The sequence below is a fragment of the Pinus tabuliformis genome, chromosome 6, assembly GCF_031772625.1.
Source record: "Pinus tabuliformis cultivar Carrire ecotype Pingquan chromosome 6, CPIR1, whole genome shotgun sequence".
Taxonomy (NCBI): Eukaryota; Viridiplantae; Streptophyta; class Pinopsida; order Pinales; family Pinaceae; genus Pinus; species Pinus tabuliformis.
In genome coordinates, this window is record NC_142292.1 from 174172097 (window position 1) to 174188716 (window position 16620).

General features: G+C 35.8%; 1 pseudogene; it reads left to right on the top strand.

Moving 5' to 3' along the window:
• The first annotated feature begins 7688 nt into the window (after positions 1-7688).
• LOC149258000 (germin-like protein 8-2) lies at positions 7689-8461 on the top strand (annotated as a pseudogene).
• The last annotated feature ends 8159 nt before the right edge of the window (positions 8462-16620 follow it).

A 16620-nucleotide genomic window follows, 5' to 3' on the forward strand; every position in this document is an offset into this window, starting at 1 on the left:
AATCAAAATAATTCACGGGCTACATAAGAAACTTCACAAGATTTTGATAAGTGATCAGTTAAATAATATTTGTGATGAGTTTGTTCAGAGTATTAATTTTCAACAATGATCAAAAATATTATGAAAAAGAAGTTAAAATAACTGGGAGGGCATAAAAACGTTCCATTACAGATCATTCAAGCGAAAGAATACTCACTCTATAACACTGTGTAATCCAGTTCTAGATATCATACTCACTCTATAATACTGCGTAATCCAGTAGAGCGATGAAGCTATATTTTTGATAACATGATTGAAGCATAAAACTAAGACATACATGCCACCAACGAAATTCCTAAAATCTTGTACAGTTGATAACTGTGGCTATCAAGCCTGCCTGGGTATTCTTGTGGGTATGTTGTCTGTTGAACACATAAAGGTATCGCCATTTCATTAATTGGGCTCTCGATTGATTTCTGCATAAAGATTCGCATTGTCTAAATCTAAAGTTGTTTACATTCAACAGTCTACAGATTCTTCTTTAACTATAGTAAAACTGGGATATGAAACGCTTATCAAAGCTAAGGTAGCATCTTAGATCCAAACTTCTAACTCCCATTTGAAGTAGTAAAACTTGGGCATAAATTTAGTAATGAATTGAATCCCCTCTTGCTAAACAAAGGTAATATTAATAACCCATATGCATTGGTTTCTATCAGACAGGAATTTCTGTGGTGGTTTCTCTCATACACGAGTACTATTTGTGAACTTTGAATGTGAAACTACTTTGAAAGAACATTCAAAATGATTTTATTTATTTTTTTTTAAATAATTTTTTATATTGTCTCTAGAGAGACAATACTTTGAATTATGATTTTATTTATTTATTTTTAAATAATTTTTTATATTGTCTCTAGAGAGACAATAGTTTGAATTATGGACATATTGTCTCTATAGAGACAATATGTTTTTAATCTCAGCTATTGTCTCTAAAAAGACAAAAATGTAATTGTCTCTAAAGAGACACAAATGAAGTTGTCTCTAGAGAGACAAATGAAATTGTCTCTAGAGAGACAAATCAAATTGTCTCTTAATAGACAATAATTCTTGTCCTTATAGAGACAATAATAATATGTGTTCTATATTGTCTTTATAGAGACAAATTTTTGAGACATTATATTTTGAGACACCCGCTTAGAGACAATATTTAAGACAATGCACAAGTTTCTTTTTGTCTTAAGTTAAGACAATTGACTCAAATATTGTCATAAATATTGTCTTAAAACCCCCCTACATGTAGTAGTGGCATCAAAATCCAACCCATATTACTTCAATTGATGAAGTATTTATACAATTTCCTCAAAATATCTTGATAAAAATATCAAGAGCTATTACAAATATCTAAAAACTATATTACAAAAATAGAACACAAATAAAGGTAACTAAAACTATTTGAAGAGTTCTAGTACTATCCTTGAGGATTCTTTTAATAAAGAAGAGAAATTCGAATTTGGTTGCAACTCATATTTGATGAGGTGGCCTCCAAGTCACTAACTGTCTTTGAACTTTTCCTCCCGAAATTCTGAAAAATAGGGTTATGTAATACCTTTGTGTCTCCCAAAACATAATAGATGTTAGAAACGTGAGAGACATTTTTGTAAATGATTATGTTAGCAACAAAAACCTATTTCATGTTTTGAAAATTTGTTCCCCCCTACTCGGAAACTGCATTTGAAAACCCTAGCTAAAATAAGGAAACTTCTGGAAAACATGCTTGCAAAGATTCATCCAAATATCCCAAACCATAACCTCTGTTAATCTGAGGAACAAAAACCTCCTCCAGTTTCCCAAGATTCATCTTTGTTTAGCCACCATATTCTCTGCAAAAAGGTGACTAAAACATGAAATTTCTCGAAAACATGCCTTCAAAGATGTAATTGTATCTCCAAAACCATAACAACTGATAGAAAACTGAGAGTGGGTTTTGTAAATGAGGATGTTATAAACAAAAACCTCTTTCCATTTTTGAAAATTCATTTTCGGTTGTTTGTAAACCATGTTTGAATTTACTTTATTACATCATTTAATCATGTTTAAATGCATGATTAACTAAATCAACCAGCTAATGAGACTTAAATTTACATTTTGAGGGGCATTTTACTCATGCAGACCCATTTATTATTTCTAAAGTACTAAAACCTATTATATCATCAAACTTAAATGATCAAAACTAATCATGTTACAACATTGGCTCCAATGGGCACTGCTTCCCCCTGTGCGATGCAGAGAACTATTAGACCAAATGCCTTTAGTGTTGGGCATAGAGTCATACCATAAAACCATCAACCACTAATTTTCCATCTTATGTCGAAATATAACGAATCTCCATGGATCAGTGTTTTCATTTGAATACTCTGCTACTGCACACTACACACTACAACCTACAACTGTGAAATGCAACCATATGCCTGCACTAATTCAGATACTCTTTCATACTGAAATCTGAAAACTGAAAATTTCTAAAGACTGAAAATATAAGTTGATCTATCATATACTCTTCAAATCACACCACTCATAAAAATCGAACACGTTGATATACTACATACTGAAACTCAAAATATCTATTTAATCCCCACACCTCTATCTAACTGAACTGAAAAAAATTACACTATTAGGTGTAATCAGCTTTCCAATGTAACCAAGTGCGAAGTGGATTTATTGACAAACCATGTTGTGAGGAGCTGAAAATCTGAAGAATATATACAATATGAACATAAAATCCCATGGAAAACCTATACTCATAGGTGTACTTTAAAAGTTGCATCCTTTGTAGACAATTTAAATTTTTGACCATGGCTGAGAGGGAGAGACATATACTACTGATTGAAAGTATCAATGAACCTTGCATAGCAGTAAAGGTAGCTGAAATTTCGAAACAGTCGGATTGATCACCCAGTGGAATCGCCATATGACAAAGTGGAGTCACCAAGCGAAAGAAATGCAACCAATAATAAATGTCTACTCCTTGTTCACCATAAAAGAATAGATCTAATTTTTATCATTCCCTCGAGAAATATATATTCGTTACTCCGCTCCCTGGCAAGGACGCCAGATTTTATACCTATTTCCCGTAGGCAGTCCTTGGATGCAAAAACTATGCCAGGAAACCAACTCAACTAGCCTTTAGGTTCAAGCTGGCCCTTGAAACAGAGGGGGCTCCATCAGTTGTTACGAGGCTTTGTTTAACGTTGTTCACCTGTCACTGAACAAAAGCCTTTGAAGCACAATGGCCAGATTTATGGTTTTATTGGAGATGGTTGGTGATCAATGACAATCCCTAATCATGATTAAAGGCCTCTCTCATAGGGTCCCTTCTGAAAGTGTCAGCTTCGAGCCTGACAGAATGATTTAGCTTTTTCAAGAATTATGGTAGAAGAATGTAAGGGGATTCCTAATAATTGAGCAGTCAGACTGACTACTTAACAACTAGGGAAATTTAGATGTGTGTAGAAGATTTCTACAGCCCAACAAAAACATATTCAAAGGTAACAGAAGGCCAAAGTGAAACTGATTCCAAGAGGAGCTATTTCAGACAAATAGTCTAATAAGCTAATCTCTTTCTAAAGGTTATGATTTTGCATGGAATTACAGGGAGATTAAGATTTAACCTACCTTACCCAAACCTTCCTACAATTTCTTTGAACATATGTAGAAACAAGTTATGAAAACACTAGAAAGACATACAAGAATTACAAAATTTTTTCATAACTGGAGTTGGAAGGCTTTCATTAGAATTCTATAAGAGAAGCTATTACATAGTTTAATAAAACTGAATATCTTGATAAAAATATTAAGAGTTATTACAAATATCAGAAAACTGTATTACAAAAATAGAACACAAATAAAGGTAACTGGAACTATTTTAAGAGTTATAGTACTATCCTTGAGGATTTTTTTGATAAAGAAGAGAAATTTAAATTTGATTGCAACTCATATTTGATCAGGTGGCCTCCAAGTCACTAACTGTCTTTGAGCTTTTTCCTCCCGAAATTCTGAAAAATAGGGTCCTGTAATACCTTTGTGTCTCCCAACATAATAGATGTTAGAAAACTGAGAGAAGTGTTTGTAAATGATGATGTTAGCAACAAAAACCCTTTGATTTTTTGAAAATTCGTTTCCCCCTACTTGGAAACTGCATTTGAAAACACTAACTATGAAAAGGAAAATTCTAGAAAACATGCCTGCAAAGATTCATCCGAATATCCCAAACCATAACCTCTGTTACAGAAAGGAGAGAGGTTTTTGTATAATAGAATTGTAGGAACAAAAAACTCCTCCAGGTTCCCAAGATTCATCTTTGTTTAGCCACCACACTCTCTGCAAAAAGGCAACTAAAACATGAAATTTCTGGAAAACATGCCTTCAAAGATGCATTTGTATCTCCTAAACCATAATAGTTGTTAGAAAGCTGAGAGTGGTTTTTGTACATGAGGATGTTATAAACAAAAACCACTTTCTTCTTTTTTAAATTCATTCTTAGTTATTTGTAAACCATGTTTGAATTTACTTTATTACATCATTTAATCATGTTTAAATGCATGATTAACTAAATCAACCAGCTAATGAGACTTAAATTTACATTTTGAAGGCATATTTTACTCTTGCAGACCCATTTATTATTTCTAAAGTACTAAAACCTATTATATAAGAAAATTTAAATTATCAAAACTAATCATGTTACAACAGCTGCTAGAACGGGCGAATTATTTTGCCTCTTCAATTTTGCTAGTGATCCTAAAAATTCGGTGGGAAACTTTTGACCATATTGTTTAAATAAAATGAAAAAAACATAAAAAAGGGGTGGTGGGCTGCCACCCCCAATGAAATTGTTATATGATATAGTCAAACAAGGTGGATGGGCCACCCAATGGCGGACCCACCCAACCAAATGGCACAACATGGCAGAATACAATGGGTTGACAGGGTTTGAACTCACGTCGACCAGTGGCCAGCCTGCCCAATGTGGCAGCCAAATCAAAACAAAACCAAACTAAACGTGCCTCTACCACAAAATTGTGTAAAACAGCAAAATCATTATGTAACCACAGGAAATTTCAAGTGAGGGCAGGGTTGGAACCACCGACCTCCCTTGCCCAACTTAACCCCGCCACCAATGGCCCAAGTGGCTTGTCTTTGTATTGTTTGTGAAAAAACACATATTTAAACCCAAACATTCATTCACCTGGGACAAAAGAGGCAAAAAAATTTCACAAGGCAAAAAATTTCATGCCCCTAGGAGCTAATTTGAATTGGTACTTATACAATTTGATGGGGAAGCATCCCCCTTGAAAGGAGGCATCTTTCCCCTCCAAAATCCCTCAAAATTTGGATCTAGTCCTCAACAATAGGAATCTTCTTTAAATACTGAGTTTTGATTTCTCTTGTAGCAGGGAATACATCCCTAGATTTTCTCAAACAATGGAGCTGCAAAATTTGTTCAATAATTGTATAATATCCTATTCATTTGTTGTTCCATCAAAGAAAGTTCTGAAATTCTCTCATTCTACGTATCTTCAAAATTCGCTCAATATTCTCTCAATATTCTACAAGTTAATTAATATTAGGCACATGATAAGCAATTATCTCTCAACCTTCCTAAGAACTTATTAAAGCTAAGAAAACAATATTAAGTGTAAAATGAGAGATTTAATATAGCCTTTATGTGCCTAGGAAAGGTTAGATGGGCTTTATTTTGCACCGAATTGGGAAGCCCATCACTAAGTTCCATTGAGGCCTGTGTGCTTGCTTATGTATAATTTTTTAGGCGAGTGGGCCATTGTATTGATACATTGTAAGACCAAAGTTCCCATGTGATTAGGCTACATAGACTATGTGGTAAAAGTTCAGTGAGCCTAGTATACATATTATGTAAATACAATGGGATTAACATAATACCACCATGGTTGTAGATCGAGGTACAAAAAGTGTATGGGGGGCTAGGACTCCATGATCATAAAAGTGCTTTGATACATTATAATATTATAGTATATCATGAAAAAATGTAAAAGTAAGGGGTACCATTCCTATAAAATGGAGGTTCTCCTATTCAATGGATGTGGTTAAGTGGGTACAAGTTTCTATATGTGAGGGCCTGGAGGGTAATTAGAGACTCATAAGGGTTGTAGGAACTCTTGGAAGCCACACGGTTCGGGAAATACATGGTCGACCAATTTGGTCACCCTGGAGTTAGTGGTATCGCCCGATTGACTGTTAGTGAAAATAAGGGGGTGCATTAATTGAGTGCGGGGCAAATGGGGCATATGAGATTATTGGTTAGAGGTTGTTATGGTTTGGTACCTTGGCCTTATTTGTATCTGGTTGTGGATATGTACCTGGCTTTAGCAGGCGTTAACATCATGGAGTAATTTCCCTAACTCGAGGGTGATTGAAAGCTAAGAGAGCACGAGTAACATGGTATATGGTTGGATGGTATGTCTAAGTCATATAGCTAGTCAACGAATTTCATAGATAAGTGCTTGAAACTTGTCACCTACATGTTTTATGTATTATCTATCATGTTATTTTACTATCTTGTCATTCTATATGTTTGTATATTGTGATTATGGTATCAAAGTCAAAAGCGGTGACATTGCCTCAGTTGAGATACTAGGGGGTGTTACACAAGGCATTATTCTTATTGTATCTTTTTGATAATTCTTTTTTTTTTTGGTAGGTAAGCACCCACGGGGGATTAGAACTAGTGACCTATCGCAAGGAGTGTCTTAACAGTGCACCCATTCACCGTCAATCCAAAGCCCCATGGGCAATCTCTTTGATAAAACCTTGAGACCATGGCATCTAGAGAAAGAAATTTCTTCTCATATTCAGAGCTAGTGGAGGAATGTGGGCAGTGGATTTTGGATACTAGCCAGGCTGAAAAGAGTAGTATCTTTTCATTATTTATTTATTCGAAAATGAAAACCTTGATAGGAAGTATTCTTATGGAAAAATAGGATGATAGGTATAATGTTTTTCCTAGCCTTGATGATGTGAAAATAGAATAGCAGAACTTGTAGAATTGCTCTAAAAAATACTAGTAATAATAGTAGATAGTAGAACTATGCACTCAAACTTTGATTTTGTTAAGCAATACAATCTTACTATATATATTGAATACCATTATGAATTAATTATTTTTTGTGATTAAATATTAACTTCCAAACTGTATCAAACTCCCGATCACTGTACAATTTTTTTAGTTTGAAAAAGTAAAACATGTTATATGAAAGCAGACTTTTTCATTCTTAAAAGACAATCTAAAACAAACTCCGGATCATTGTACAATTTTTTTTAGTTTGAAAAAGTAAAACACGTTATATGAAACCAAACTTTTTCATTTTTAAAAGACAATCTAAAACAAATTAGATAAAGGTAGATATTTTCTATTTTTGAATGTCGAAAGAAAATACGCAACTGACCATATCCTCCCGACAGACATATATATATAAACATAACTATAGACTCTAGACTCTAACTAACCAGAACTCTGACACAGTCGTATGCGGCAGAGGGGATTCGGTGGGTGGACCTGCAACACCGGGTCATTTACCATAGTTATAAAAGGGAGCAACGCTCTCCATTCATAATCAAATTCAGTCCATCTCTATTTATTTTCGAATAGAAGAAAAGAAAAATAGTGAGTTACAGCCATGGAATCCTTTCCGGCGTTAGCAGTTGCAGTACTAGTGATCTTATCATACGCGAATAGTATTGTTATTGTGCGTGCAAGTGATCCAGATCCTTTACAAGACATTTGCGTTGCTGATATGCAAAGCAATGGTAATGTTTCCATGTTGTAATTATGTATGTCTTGTGCGTTTGCGAATGTCTGCTAGCTGATCATGGGTGAATAACATTTTATATATATTTTGAATTGTGCAGTTATTGTGAACGGGTTTCCATGTAAGAATGCGATGACGGTCACAGCAGACGACTTCCGGTTGAGGGGCCTAGATAAACCAGGAGATACCAGTAACCAGTTGGGATTCGTTGTAACGCCAGCTTTTGTAACGCAGCTACCAGGCTTAAACACCTTGGGAATTCGTTGGTCCGCCTTGATTTCGCTGCTCCTCTCGGCCTCAACCCTCCTCACACACATCCGCGGGCCACCGAAATCTTGGTGGTGATCGAGGGTACTCTCTTGGTTGGCTTTATCACCACTAACAACACTCTGTTCTCCACAACGCTGGAGAAGGGAGACGTGTTTGTGTTCCCTCGAGGTCTTGTGCATTTCCAACAGAACATTGGCCCTGTCAACGCAGTGGCCTTCTCTGGACTGAACAGCCAGAATCCAGGAACTCAGCAGGTTGCGCCGGCCTTGTTCGGAGCCTCTCCTCCTGTTTCTGCCTCTGTGCTCGCCAGAGCTTTCCAGATCGATGACAAGCTCGTCCAAATTATCCAAAGCAGGTTCACATCCTCATGATCTTGATCCGATGCTGTCATAATACTATTCGCTCTTTCCTTCCTTCAATTGAGGTGGTATTTATATACCAACCTCCCGATGTTGTTATCTGAGAGAGGTAATTATAATAGCAGACGCTGCGTTTAATTATAATATAAATAAAAGTTCAATATTTCAAATCTGACGCTGCGTTTGATACACGATTGATTGACAAAGACTTGGAAATACATATCAGTGTTAATTTGGATTATGAAATTTCTCATGTTAATCAATATTCAACTGTTCAGAGGAAGAAGTCGTCCACCATTCTCACAAAGAGAACAACATCCTTCTTTTAAAAATGTAGTCTACTCAAAACTGCACTGCAGGAACGGCTTTGATACACCGCCTAAATTACCAAGAACTACATAGATTATAGAAAAAATTGAACAAAAGATCAAGTAATAAACATCACTGAACGAGCAATAGAATTCATTCTTCTTGGACGGCCTCTTGCCATTGTCATATTCACTTCGCTATCACTCAGATTAAAGTAATTTCATATATGATTAAAGTAATTTCATATATATCGTCAAGATTAAAGTAAATCATACTAAATAATTAATTTATAACTTTATTATTAATAATTATAAAATGGAATCTAATTTTTAATCATGGAAATTCTTACTGGATAAAAGTATTTTGTTACAATATCATGGTTTAATAATCATGGAAATTCTTAATTGGTCAATTGTAACTTAACTATGATTTGAGCAATCAAAATGTGCCCATAAATCATACTTTGGTTGTATTAAGTGGGATTAATGATAGTTTAGGACATCTTTGCCTAAAATCAAATAAATTTCTAACAATAGATGCCTCCTTATGTATGAGGGTGGAAGCATATCATGTACCCAAAATATGTCATCATTTTTTTTGTAAATTGTCAAAGAGATATAAATATATAGAGAGAGAGAGAGAAAAAGAGAAGGGATGAAATCCTATAGAGAGAAAAAATGATGTTAAAATGACATATGTATAGCATATATTTACAAATGAGGCAAGCATACCCATACTCTTGAAATAATTGAGACAAGCACTTCAGGATACCATGGATACTAAAGATAGGCCATGATACATTTAAAAATGAATGTTATTTATCTCTAAAATGTGTGATGTAACAATGTCATAAAAAAGGGGCAAAAAATTGCATCAAAGAGAGCACATTAAAAAGGGGGCTTAAGAAATGCAAAGAACTGAATGGATGTAATCTTCTATAGTTTTCTCTTCATCATCAATCTATGATTATCAATTTGCTGCAACATAAGTCCATAATAGAATTTTATCCCTTTAGGCTCCAATACATGAAAATTTCATTAACATTTTCATTTTCTACATCATTCATGTTGTCTTCAACACTCAGTGTTTCAACTTCTGTTGGAAATAATACTGAGAGGGGGGGGGGGGGTGAATCAGTATTATCACATCAATAAAACTTTTTTCATTTCCATATTCAGATTCATATATGCTACTTCCACAACTTCTTATGATTCAGTTAGTTGATCCTTAATGAGTGCATTAGAACATTATCAACCATATTAACAGTAAACCGGTGCAGTAAAATAGAAAAAATCATCACACATAAGCCACACACATGAACACCATGATATAAGGTGGAAACCCAATGTGGGAGAAAACCACCTGTTGCAAGTCATCTCAATCTTCTTCTTAATAAGAAAATCCTTTTACAATATTTATGTACTGGTGCAGTCTTATACCAGTACGCAGGCTTCTACCTGCAGAGAGCTACAACCCTCTCTTGTTCTCCAGTCTCTCCTGGAAGGGAGCTACAACCCCCATAGTTCTTGTACTAGCCGATCCATTTACTAGTAGCAGCTACAATGCTCCAAAGTTTTCAACTGCTACTGGAAGGGAGCTACTACCCCCTTAGCTCTTGTACTAGCTAAGATACTAGTATGTAGGCGTCGGCCTACAATCTTCTCTCCTCCAGATACCACATTTCATACATTTTCAGACTGGATATTCCTGAAGCACAACACATAATCTGAAAGGCCATGTTTCATCAAATTTTCATACTGGACCCATTAATATCATTGAAGCACATAATCAATCAATCTTCTGAATCACCCAAACACGAGATCAATACATATACAAGGATAATATATGTGTTAGCACCCAGATCTAGTCCATCAGATCACACAAATGTGAGTCATTATGATCCTGATCCAATATTAGTTCTCATCCATCAATACTGAAGCTAAACACAATCAACCAAACAGGATATGCAGAATACTGACACCTTTAAACTGTCATCAGAACCCATCAACAACCAGAATCACCTGTGACTTCAAATATCATAGCTCAAATTGTATACGCTGCTACAATGAACCAAACCTGCATATATACGCGCTTACACCAAAGCCGACCCACGTACAGATCTATAAATATTCAAACATGTCTTGCAGCGATTTCAAACTTAAGTTATACCCAGTTCAGATCATTTTTCAATATACAGATCTAGAATAAGAATAATCAAATATATAGAGATAGTTCATTTCAAACCATTTGATCCCGATCTATCCTTAGATCTTGTTCTCCATCAACCGGTGAGATCCCTCTTTAGCTCAGATCCAGATCTGCACCATAACCCAATCACAGTATTCCAGATCTAGCACTTTATCAGATATTCAATAATTCAGATGATGCTTTGCCAAATGATCTCCTTCCTCTTTTATAGCCTTAGTCCTTTCTCAATACCACAGTCCAAAACCATAGGATCAAAAAAAATTGTTGGACTAATACCCTGAACCAACCATGAAAGTGCGTGAGATCAACACTTTTGGATGCAATACCACGGACCAAAACCATAGGATCAAAAACTGTCGGACTAATACCATGAACCAACCATGAAAGTGCGTGAGATCAACACTTTTGGATGCAATACCACGGGCCAAAACCATAGGATCAAAAACTGTCGGACTAATACCATGAACCAACCATGAAAGTGTGTGAACTTTTCTCTTGCATGAAAGTGCGTAAACTTTTCTCTACATGAAATAAACTTTTCTCTGCATAAAAGTGCGTGAACATTTCTCTACATGAAATAAACTCTTCTCTGCATAAAAGTGCATGAACTTTTCTCTACATGAAATAAACTCTTCTCTGCATAAAAGTGCGTGAACTTTTCTCTACATGAAATAAAATTTTCTCTGCATAAAAGTGCGTGAACTTTTCTCTACATGGAATAAACTTTTCTCTACATAAAAGTGCGTGAACTTTTCTCTACATGAAGGAAACTTTGTTGCACTATAATTTATCAAATAAATTTGCTGCACTATAATTTATCATTTGTGTGATTTGCCATCAAGGACAACACTTGTCTCATAATGCCAACAATCTCCCCCTTTGGACTTGTCATACTGAGAATTGTCATCTGATATCTCTTCCGTAGATTCATCTAGATATATATAAGTGAGTTGATCTTCTATGAGTTGTTTTCCATCAAGTACAACACATGCATCATAATGCCAACAATCTCCCCCTTTGGACTTGATGGCAACAATACCAAATCACTCTCCCCCTTTGACATCAAGGGCAAAGGGTGAACCAAGATATTCTCTTTCCTAGAAAGGCATTCCGCTATTCATACTCCCCCTGAGTACCTGTTGAAATCTCTGAATGTGCTCTCCCTTTGTATATGCCAAAGTGTATCAATCTGTCCATGCTCCCCTTGAGTACATGCCAAGTCTCTGTACTGCTGAAGTGTGATGTTCATGCTCTTCCTCACTGAAGGCAAGATCTGCAAAAAGATGGTCTTCAAGAAGAACCAAGACATATACATTATGAAAGACCTTCCTATCACCAAAAGACTCAGTACATACATCCATCACCCAACCAAGTGGGGATCATCCACCCAACCAAGTGGGGATACATCAAAAATTTACATATGACAACCAATCACATTGCATCAATCATCCCAGGCATAGTGGGGAAACCAAAATAGACCGTTACATGACCTTGATAAAAAAGATATACATGACATAGAAACAAAATATCAAGACTATGCAAATCACCAATAACTACTATCAGCAACATCTGACAATCACTGTATATATCAGCAACCATGTTGTTCTTCTGTTCTGCAGCTGATCCACCTGAAACAAAAACAGCTTGAGTACTAGAACCAAGAGCTTCTAAGGTAATGCCAATAATGCATTGTTAGAAGATTATCTGCTCCCCCTGAACCTGTGCCAGATGGTCTCTGTCAGACCCATATCAGAATCTTCTCATTCTGAGTTTGGCCCACTGATTTTATTCAAACCAACATATACGCGACTGTATCCACAGAAACTTGCGTATATACGTGGATACTCCTTATTAAACTCGCGTACATCCAATTTCAGATCAACAACCTGTAAATGTCCTATGACAGGGTATAATCAATTCATCCCTTTGAACATAATTCTACATATACAGACTCATTCACATATTATCATATGTGAGAAACACCATAGCCATCCAGATCTGCATGAACCAAGTATCATCAATTGTGAATATCTGCATCAATCAACATATGTACAACCTATCATCATATAGGTAAGAACTCATCATCATCATGTCCCCAACGATGCAACTTTGAATAATCATCCATGTATCCAGCCAACAATCCTCATCCATATATGTGCCAAGAACAATAGGAATCCTGCATCATAACTGTAATATATGATCTTTATGCATATGACGACAACAACATATGAGTGACTCATCATCAAGTAAAGAAGATGTGAATTCAAGCTAAGTACTTCTCCTTATCCTTATGAAGATCACCATGTAAGCACCATTAGAGGATCAACCACAAATCTGATCTAAATATCAACTATGTAACCCCAAGAATCATCTGAACAACTCATAACCATATCATATCAATATGAATCATTTATCCATATAAGCATCATCACCAAGGACTATTAACCATAATGCCAACAATGCATTAAAAGCATATGCTCCCCCTAAACCTGTGCCATCTTGTTTACTGTCAGATCTGATCATTCATATCAGCAAGAAGTATCAATACATCATCATTATCAAGTTAGAAACAAAACACTTCTAACCATCAAGTCATTTCCACACATCATCAGCAAATTGTAACCATTATCAAACAGCGCAAATAATAAACCGAACCATGACTGATCCTTTTCCTGAACCTGTCCCTACTGCCTTTCCTCAAACAATCATATACGCAACTATGCCATAACCAACTCGCGTATATGTGTGACTTCTCTTTAAGAAACTTGCGTATGAGATTTAGGACACTGAAGTTTTACACTTCCAGCTCCCTATAATTCTGTTATGTCTGTATGTTGTGCCGTGCCGCCTCTTTCTGACTGTACTTCTTTCTTCTTCCACATCTTCAAGTGTGATGATGATGTTTTCTCCTTTTGGTATGGTGCCCATACTTTGTTCCTGCATTCCTTAACTATATGTCCAAGCTTGTTACATGCATAACATCTTACATGTTTCATATTCCTCCTGTAGCAATAAGCAGCTTTGTGACCAAACAAATTGCAAGAAAAAAAATATCCATTGAAGTACCTGGAATGTGATGATCTTTCGGTGTGATGATTTTGAACCATCCTTCTTCTACATCTAGCTGCAACATGTCCAAGATTATGACATTCATAACATTCAATATTATTCATCTGCGTAAATGGCCGACCATATTTAGAAGTAAGATATTTTCTTTGAGGAGTCTCTTTCCTTGATTGTTGATGGGGTTGACCTTTCATCTCCTTGTTGATCATTTTCGATTTCTCTTTAGAGTTCCTTGCCTCACTTTGTGAACTAGATTCACCTTCAACAGATTCATAAAAACCAAGACCAGTCTTGATAGCAGGAGACCTTTGACTACTAAGAATATCATCCAAGGCTTTAGTACTATCTTGAAATCGTAATAGTTTATCCTTTTCTTCTAATTTACCTTTCAAGATATTTACCTCAACTTGAAGTTGTTCCTCCTTTTCTAGACATTGCTTCTTCATGTCTTCTTCAACTTTCCTTCCTTCTTCCAGCTGATGCCTTAGTTTGAGAATTTCCTTTTCTTGTTCTTCATTCAGATCCTGATGCATTTGACGAGTTCTGAAGGCACATTCCAGTTGAGATTTTAAGCTGATATCTTCGTTTACCTTTTTTTCAATAGCTTGGAGTAGATCTTTATTCTGCTTCTTTGATTCATCAAGATCTTCCTTTAGCGAGCAGATCGTGGCTTCAAGACTTTCATAGTAACTGGATCTGTCTCTGAGTTTCTTGATGGTTGTGCTTCTTTTATTGACTTCATCTCTTAATGATGTCACTTCACCCTGCAACTTTTGACATTGATTTTCCTTGTCCTTGAGTAACTTTCTTACCTTGTTTCCTTCCTCTGATTGAGCTTTTAGTTTGGTAACTTCTTCTTTGAAAGCACACTCCCTTTTTTTCAATAGATCTTGTTGATCTTTAATTTTGTCTGTAAGCCTTCTAAATACTTCCTCTATTTGATACTTTTCTTGCTCACCCATAAAAGCAAATTCAGTTGCTTCACTATCACTTTCATCTTTTCCAAATGGATAGATAGCTGGAACATCAGAGGAAAGAAAATTCACACCTGATAGTTCATCTTCATTCGGAAATGATTATGAATCTGATTCTGAATCTGAAGAGCTTCTTATACCTAATCCCCAATCGATTCTCCCACTGTCATAGTTCTTCTCAGATGTCTTCTTCTTCTTAGGTGCTTTCTTCTTAAGCTTCTTTCCCATAGTTCCATGGATCTCCTTCAAGCAATCAAGCTTCTACCAAAGGACCTGCTCTGATACCAATTGTTGGAAATAATACTGAGAGGGGGGGGGGGTGAATCAGTATTATCACATCAATAAAACTTTTTTCATTTCCATATTCAGATTCATATATGCTACTTCCACAACTTCTTATGATTCAGTTAGTTGATCCTTAATGAGTGCATTAGAACATTATCAACCATATTAATAGTAAACCGGTGCAGTAAAATAGAACAGATCATCACACATAAGCCACACACATGAACACCATGATATAAGGTGGAAACGCAATGTGGGAGAAAACCACCTGCTGCAAGTCATCTCAATCTTCTTCTTAATAAGAAAATCCTTTTACAATATTTATGTACTGGTGCAGTCTTATACCAGTACGCAGGCTTCTACCTGCAGAGAGCTACAACCCTCTCTCGTTCTCCAGTCTCTCCTGGAAGGGAACTACAACCCCCATAGTTCTTGTACTAGCCGATCCATTTACTAGTACGCAGGCTGCTACCTGCTACAATGCTCCAAAGTTTTCAACTGCTACTGGAAGGGAGCTACTACCCCCTTAGCTCTTGTACTAGCTAAGATACTAGTACGTAGGCGCCGGCCTACAATCTTCTCTCCTCCAGATACCACGTTTCATACATTTTCAGACTGGATATTCCTGAAGCACAACAGATCCTCATGATCTTGATCCGATGCTGTCATCGCTCTTTCCTTCCTTCAATTGAGGTGGTATTTATATAGTTAAATAAAACCAACCTCCCGATGTTGTTATCTGAGAGAGGTAATTATAGTAGCAGACGTTGCGTTTAATTATAATATAAATAAAAGTTCAATATTTCAAATCTGACGCTGCGTTTGATACACGATTGACAAAGACTTGGAAATACATATCAGTGTTAATTTGGATTATGAAATTTCTCATGTTAATCAATATTCAACTGTTCAGAGGAAGAAGTCGTCCACCATTCTCACAAAGAGAACAACATCCTTCTTTTAAAAATGTAGTCTACTCAAAACTGTAGGAACGGCTTTGATACACCGCCTAAATTACCAAGAACTACATAGATTATAGAAAAAATTGAACAAAAGATCAAGTAATAAACATCACTGAACGAGCAATAGAATTCATTCTTCTTGGACGGCCTCTTCTCAGATTAAAGTAATTTCATATATATCGTCAAGATTAAAGTAAATCATACTAAATAATTAATTTATAACTTTATTATTAATAATTATAATATGGAATAATGGACCTATGTCTGTCATCAAGAACCTATCATGCAAGGCCCTCTTGACTGTAGCAATCCTTGAAGCCGAGCTGTCGGTGATCAGGAGATCATCCACATAAAAAATTAAGATAAG